At 46.3% G+C, this 8214-nt stretch overlaps 1 pseudogene; it reads left to right on the forward strand.

The window, feature by feature from the left end:
• Positions 1-7437: 7437 nt before the first annotated feature.
• On the forward strand, positions 7438-7557 carry LOC136655181 (5S ribosomal RNA; annotated as a pseudogene).
• The last annotated feature ends 657 nt before the right edge of the window (positions 7558-8214 follow it).

Below are 8214 nucleotides of genomic sequence, written 5' to 3' on the forward strand. Positions count from 1 at the left end.
TATACCATAGTCTTTCGAGACTGAAGGTTGCCAACCACAACCAACCTACCAATAAATAACCTTCTCCCAAACTCCTGTAACATATCCGTGGACCACTTGCAGCATACCAAAATGCCACGACACAGGGATTGAAAATTGCTGCTCTAGAAGATATCCTCATGATCAATACCCAAAAAATATTAGTAACCAACATCCATGTCAATAGACAGGTACATGGGCAGTTTCATTTACTTGGTTGTGTGAATACAAAGTTTCAGAAAGTGACCAACCACTGTGTGCTAAAAAGAAATAGATTTTCTTGTGGGATTAGACATTCAAAAGAATAGGAGACAAAAGGTTTGACCCTCCATCTGATCTGGAAAACTATTAAGATAGGCAAGTCTAGCCTCTTGTACTCTTCACCAGACTGTCCTTTGAGAGCTCCGGTTAAGGAGAAATGGTATTGCCCTACCGTCTGTGCTGTGCTTGATTCCACTTCACTAAAATAAGGAGATCTTAAGATGTACTGATGGTTAAAGGCATAATTGAAAAATCATGAACCCGGCCTGTGAAAATCACATTTATAGAATTTTCCATTATCTTAGGAGTTGATGTATTTTTGTAAGCTAGATTTAAATGGGAGAGTTCATAATTCAGTTCATTTTTTTCTTTAATATGATGGTTTTGCTAGCTGCAAAATTTACAGGCTATTTAGAAGACCTTGAACTGGTAGAGCCTATTCACTGTGCGAGCCAGCAGTGCAGTTCGGCATTTATAATGGAAGGCAAATAGAAAGAGAGAGCATTTCATCTTGCCTATAGAGGGTCTAAGGAGACCTTTTCAATAGTAATGTATGGGGAATAGCTACCAGAATTAGGGCTGGCCAGGAGCATTTTGGCACCTTTTGTGGAGTATTAAAAATATACACTTTGTTGGCATCCTTCAGTCTCGGAAGACTATGGTATCGCGCTCTGAATAGTGGTTCTGGAACAGAGTGTCCTCTCCAGTGCGCGAAGCCTGGGTAAAGTAGATATGGAGGATAGACTGTTACCCATGCAGCAAATCCCCCCTCTCCACGTCGCTGAAATGGTCCAATGGAAAGGCAGAAGCCAATACGTTTGGTTCCGGCAGCGTTGAAGGAGTTGCCAGAACGTAACTGTGTTCAGGCATGAACTGCCTCAGGGACTCCAGCTCTGGATTTTGCCTTGAGGTTGACTCCTGAAGCCTTTTCCATAACTGGATGTAGCCACAAGGCAGTGGAGGTTTGGGATCAGAGTTTTCCTTCTCTCAGATGAGCTGCCTTCCCAGGCTATCGAGTCCCATCCACCCGGTGGCTGTTTAGTCGCCTCTTACGACAAGTACAGCCAAACTGAGGGCCTATTCTTATCCCCCAGGGGTTAAAAAAAATACATATACATATAAATATCTCACAATATCTGAGGATTGTGTCCAGAGAACAGCTTCCTCCAAAGATGGTAGCATTAAACAAAAAGAGTAAGAGAATGTTTGACATTCCCAGTAAGGATACAGAACACAATAAATGGGATTCCATAAGGCCACAACATTATTAAGTCAAAGATCTGCAGTGGTATAACCTACTCTATTACTCAACCTTTCTCCCTCCCATGCAGGTTATCATGCTAAGGAGAAAGCTAGAATACTTAATTCTGCCATCAGTGCAATCCCACCCTAGCATCAAATCAATGAAAGTATGATGCAGTGACGTAGCTGAGGCGGGTGTGGGGGGGTACATGACCCCCCCCCCAGCAGCAGAGTGGCAGTTTTCCACTCTCTCTGCTAAGAGGGGTGACTGTACTCACGTCAGGTGCATAGCAAGTGCCACAAAATTGGTACTCCTATCCGACTTTGACTCCGTACAGCTTCAAAGGTAAGGGCTGAATATGTGAAGGGGAGGGGGTGACAGTGCAGGTGCAGGGGGATGCAACCCTCCTCCACAATGTCACCTGGCCCCAGGTGCCACCAGGGCCTGGCAATGCTATTGGTCTGATCCCTGCTTATCACAGCCATCTTGTTCCCAAAACCCATTTGTGATGCTGTGGCGGTCACATTGATGTGAAATGAGTGCAAAGCAAAGTCCCCCAGTTGATAGGCCAATGGTGGAAATAACATAATAAGAGTATATAATATACATAAAGGTCACACCCCCACCCCGAGAAAGGACACAATTGCTCCTGAAGAGAATTTCACTGGTACTAAAAGCACAAAGCCCTTTGTAGCGAGAACTGCAAAAGCAGAGCAAACTCAGCCACTGAACAGAATCCATGAGTTTCAAGGGCAGAGTCCATCCTTGCTGCTGCTACCAGAGGGAATAGTATCCAGTGTGCACCACTGTTGCTGGATCCACCCCCTCCTGCAGCCTCCCTGCCCAGTTTTGCCCCCTCCCTGCCCCGTTCCTTCTCCCCGCCCCCTCCCCACCTCCCCCCATTCTCTACTGCAACTAAGCTGTCACTGAAACAATTGCACATTCTTTTCCTGCTTATTTCTGCCTCCATTTCCCTTTCTCTGTTGTTTCCCTTGTGTCCGTTTCTGCACTGTAACTCCCTCAGGGCAGGGACCTGTCTGCCTATTCTTTGCTATGCATGTAGATGATGTGATATTATCATCATCATCATTGTTTGATAAAGAAAGTGAATTGACTTAAAATTTACTTCTCCCAAGTGTTGAAGGATATGATGTATCCTATTTGAAAGCAAGTCAAACAATTCTTACAAGGGGAAACAGCAGGTAGACGGCTAGATGCCTGGTGTAGGCTTTCAATTTTATTTGCTAAATATACTTGGGCAACCAAGCTCCTTTAGCCACTGCCAGGCAGGGGAGAAAACATGTGCAAGCCTGGAGCTAAAAAATTCAGTGTGGGACTGTTGATGAGCTGATCACACTTGAAAGTGCCTGATGAATTAGGCATTGAGATCAGCATGATGAGCTGGGCTTATTAGCCTGAGTTCCCTCCCCAATGTAGATCTATGCATTCTTCAACTTACATGTCACCCAAAGGGTAAAGGAGGCTTCTGGGGCCCAGCCAAGCTTCTTTGCCAAGTCAACTGTGATGCCTGCAACAGAGCTGAGGTCTGTTTCCTCTGTGACCTTTCACTGTGTGGCAAGTAGCAGATTAGCACAGATGAAAAGCACTTGCTGTCTTTTCAACCTCGTGGCTTCATCCGAAGTGGTACAATGCCGTGAAGTTGGGAACAAGCGGTCCAGAAGTACAGACAGGAAACACCCAGATCTAGAGAGAAAGCACAAGTTAAGAGTAATGGATTTGCACATGCCCTACCTGAACAGGTGTGTGCTAAATCATAGTACTTAGCATCTGTATAATGCTTTCTGAGTTGCAAAACACCTTATGTGTGTGATCTGGATCACATTCTTACAACAGGCCTCCCTGCCAGTTCTGGAGGCTGGGAGGAGTGTTTTGGAGGCTGGCAGGGTGGAACGGGGTTGGATCAGGCCTGGCAGGGGTGGAATCAGCGGAGGCCTCCTCTGCCATATCCTGAGCCTCGTCTCAGGCTTCCTGGCATTACTCTAGGCTGCTCAGACTTCCGCCAGCTAAATAGCTGGTGGAGATCTGAGTAGTCCCATAGGCATTACTCAGGGTAAAGGGAAAAATATCACCTTACCCCCAAAAGACCTCCAGCCAGGTCCCAACTAGTGCTGGATACAGCAGAGGCCATGCAGCCCTGCTGCACCTGCACTAGTTAGGATTGGTCTACCCATCCCTTAGCTACTGTGCAACACCCACAGTTATAGACCCATGCAAAAATCAGTCTCTGGTGAACTTGTTGAATGATTACTTTCCTATTTACTAAGTATGAATCACATTTATGGCTGCTGCCACCTAAACCCACCCCTTCCTGGACATGATCTGTCCATCACCTACCCCTGTTGTCATCCTGTTCCACCCTCCCCAAACCTCTCCCACCATCTTACCTGATTCAGTGGGTGATCCGTTGATGCCAGCAGCAAGACTCCAGTCTTCCTGCCAGTGTTCCCTGCAGCATGCTGCGTAGGGCGCTGCCAGACCACATTTACAACTTGTGCTGATTACTTTACAGCAGTCAGCACCGGCAGAAGAGGTGCAACAAAGATGTCTGGAGCAGGTCGGCTTGGGCTGTGAAATTCTCCACCATCACTTGCTTTGATGTGAATTTAAAATACCACTTCAGTAAATACATTCTTCGATCTGTGTGTGTTTCTTATCACTGTGACAGAATTTACACACATCTTAGACTTGTTTCCAAAAACTATGAAAAATTATTACAAAGTATTGAACAAATCCATTTGCTATTATAGTTACATCCGGATATTTTTTTTCCTCTTAAGATTTATTTTCAGAGCTGTGCTTTCTATGGCCATGTGGGATAAGGCTTCTTCTCTTTTATTTGACAGTGGCTTATATTGTGCTCAGAACTGAGAGAAATACATAAAATATTAAGATCAGAGTTTACTTCTGAGTTTTCAGAAATGTTACTTCTATTAGATGTGGCTCACTTTTGTGCAGGCGTGAAAAAATTGCTCACAATAGCTGCTTTGCTATATTACATTGAAGGGCAATTCTTCTGGTGGGCCACTGTGAGATACAGGAAGCTGGACTAGATGGACCTATGGCCTGTTCCAGCAGGGCTGTTCTTATGAGATCACATGTTCTGAGCCCTTTCACCTTGAATAGCCTTGAACATTGGTGCCAATGGAAGCTTTCTTCCCGGACTTAGTAGCCCCTTCTTTGCAGGATGGCAGGATTTTTGTTGGAACTGTAGCACGAGAAGAAAGGCTTGAATCTCCTTCCCAAAATGTGCCACAGTTGCAACACTGACCTCCTTACTCGTGGCTGCAATTTGTATTGAAAAATTCACATCCAAGGGTAAACAATGCTGTTAAAAATGCATGTACTGTACCCAAGGTAGCCCCAAGTAAAGCTGAATAGTTTTTTAATGTTCCAAGTAGCTTTATAACAGTAATATGACTGATTATGCAAGAGTACAGGGCCACCCTCATTACAGCTTTCCTGAAGTCCAAATAGGGACTTCCAGTTGTCAAAGCTGATAAGGAAACCTGCAGATAATGAAATCCATGGGTTTTGAGACCCTGCAATCATCTGGAGGTGTGGGAAACTGTGCTCGCCTATGGAGGATGTTCTGATGGTTCTGGGAGACCTTAGATCAGTGATTTTCAACCTTTTTCATCTCATGGCACACTGACAAGGTATTAAAATGGTCAAGGCACACCATCGGTTTTTTGACAATTGACAAGGCACACCATGCTGCTGGTGGGGGGCTGTCAACCGGGCACAGCCCAAGCACCAGGGGCCTCCTCAGGAGCAAGGGTTTCCTTAAGAGCAGGGGAGCTGAATAAGTCCGGCCAGGATCCAGCCCCCCTACAAGGAGTAGGGCCAAGGGTCACATGGCTGGAAGGGGTGGAGTAGGGAGAGCCAACTGCTCATAAGGAGCTCAGCAGCTATGGGAAGGGGTCGCTCCTTTCTGCGCTCTGGCTTTGGAAGGAGGGTGAGGGGAAAATAACCCCAGTACTTGCCCTAGACCTGTAGCTGGCCTCGATTGGCTTGGAAAGGCCCCAAATTGGGGTAATCCTGGGGGAAGAGCTGGCCCCAAAGAGGCTAAAGACCCCAGATGTTGGGCCTGTGAAGGCCGTCTTGGAGAATCTCCTGCCAGGCTCCTGACAACCTGTGGGAAGCCTGGAGAACCCAAGGGGAATGGCAACCAGCATCCTGGGCCAGCGAGGCTTGCCACCTGGAGCAAACAGCCATGGCGCTGGCCAAGGCAGCATATCAGAATGGAGGGGCAGAGACCCTGAAGGCTTGTCACTACCTTGCGAGATGCCTCCATCCGACAACATTTATCTGAGGACAGTGGTCCTCCAGCCCTGGACCCCACAACCAGAACAAGCGGCAAAGGGGAGGGAGCTCTGATTATTCCGGCTTACAGAGACTAAGGCACTACTCATGCTAAAGACTAATAGCCGGGGTCTTGTGAAGCAACAAGATCCTGATGAGGATCAATTGCTGATCAATTAAATGCATGTCTGGAGGGCTCCATTAAGGCTGCAGTCCTAAGCATACACAGGAAGTATGTCCTAAGCATACATATGGAAGTATGACAATGTATTCCATGACATTCGTGGGACTTGTTTCTGAAGAAAGTGTGGCTCAGATTGTGCTGTTAAAGTAGCAGAGCAGCAAGCTGCGGGGAAGCTCCCCATTGTACATAGTTAAGTCAGAGGGACCCTGGATTCTCTTGGTTAGGCGCCAGGATGTCACTGAGCTGGGGAAGGTTCAGAAGAGGGTAGCTGAAATGATGGAGGGGGGTTTCATTTGGAAGGTGTCAGACTCTTTATCCGTGTAGAAACAAGGTGATGCTGTAGTAACCTTAGCTGCCTGGTAAAGTACCATTGTACTCGCTGTGTGATGATTACATCTCATCCCTGCCAGGGATGATTCACACATTACCCTTCTAATTAGAAATGAATGTATTTGAGTTTTCTTGCACTTGTTTTGTAATCCCAAATCAGATTCCAATCAGACGAGATCTGGTTCACAATTAGTGTGACCTGAGGCATAGTAATTCCAAAATCAGATCATTGGGGGTCCAGCTTCATCAAGCAGTAACTCTTCAGGATTCCAGAAGGGAATTTCCAGTTGCCAGAGCTGAAACTTGGATACAAAGCATGTGCTGTACCATTGAGCTACAGTCCTTTCCTCTAAGGCTGCAGTCCTATCCACATTTTCCTGGAAGCTCCATTGATTCTGATGGGACTTACTTCTGAGTAGACAGGCCTCGGATTGGGAAGTAGGAGACCTACCAGATTGACTTACCAAGGAACTCCCATGCCCTTTCCTGTGCAGTAGAACTTAACCATGGCAACTACTGAGTATGTTACTGGAAACCTAGACTGTCTTTGTGGGAGGCTCATCAGCCTGTACTTAGGCTACAATCCTAACTACACTTTCCTGAGAGTAAGCCCCATTGAACAAAATAGGACTTACTTCTGAGTAGACCTGGTTAGGATTGTGCCCTTCATGGAGTCCTTGGGAACAACAGGGCTTGTTGTATTTCTGGAAGTTCATAGAACCATTGAGTTGGAAGGTGCCCACAAGGTTATCTAGTCCAACCCCCTGTCTGTAGCAGGAAATCCTCCTAGAGCATCTCCTGCAAGCAGAGGATGGATCCTCTGCTTGAAGGTCTCCAGTGAGGGACTTCACCTCCTCCCTCTGCAATCTGTTCCACTGCTAAACTGCCCTGACTGTCAAGAACTTCTTCTTGATGTCCAGCCGGAATCTCTTCTCTTTCAATTTGTACTTGTTGGATCTAGTTCTACTTTCAGTGGCAGTTGAAAACAAATTTTTCCCTTCTTCCATACGACAGCCCTTCAGGTATTTGAAAAGTGCAATCACACATTCCCTCTCAGTCTTCTCTTCTCCAGACCTTTTCTCATTGCAACTGTTACCCTGCACATGCCTGATCTTGTCTGATCTCGGAAGCTAAGCAGGGTCAGGCCTGGTTAGTACTTGGATGGGAGACCGCCTGGGAATACCGGGTGCTGTAGGCTTATACCATAGTCTTTCGAGACTGAAGGTTGCCAACCAACTTCTCATAGGGCTTGTTCTCCAGCCCTCTGATCATCCTTGCCATGCTTCTCTGAACCCGCTCCAGTTTGCATCTTTCTTAATGTGAGGAGCCCAGAACTGGACACAGTACACCAGGTAAGTTGTTGATCTATGCATAGCAGCACCTGTATCACAAGTGAGGGGAGAGCAGCTGCTGAAAGTGAGCAAGTGTTTGTTATTTGAAGAAACCAAGGTGATGCTCCTGCTACCCAAAATAAGACACTGTAAGTCAATTTGTGGCTACTCAGCTTCCACATCCTTGCCCAGAAGTTTGGGACAATCTCTGGTAAGCAAAGCTCTAATTTCTTCTAGTCCTGCAGCACAATCCTGCGTCTGTTAAGTCAGAAATAAATCCCAGTATGCTCAATGAAGCCTACTTTCAGGTAAGTGTGTATAGGACTGCAGCCCTAGGCACTGAAATGTCACATAGAGTGAAATCCACAGTCAATTTGAGATTGCCTTCCTGATTCTTTCCATTTTTAGGGAAGCCAAATTAATTCCTATAAGGAAAGTTAAATTTATCGGGGGGAGGGGAGGGGGGTTTGTGCACATTCCTAGAGTTGGCACTGGAATTTCACACCAAGGGAAATTCAGAGCTA

Source organism: Tiliqua scincoides, chromosome 5 (genome assembly GCF_035046505.1).
Source record: "Tiliqua scincoides isolate rTilSci1 chromosome 5, rTilSci1.hap2, whole genome shotgun sequence".
Classification (NCBI taxonomy): Eukaryota; Metazoa; Chordata; class Lepidosauria; order Squamata; family Scincidae; genus Tiliqua; species Tiliqua scincoides.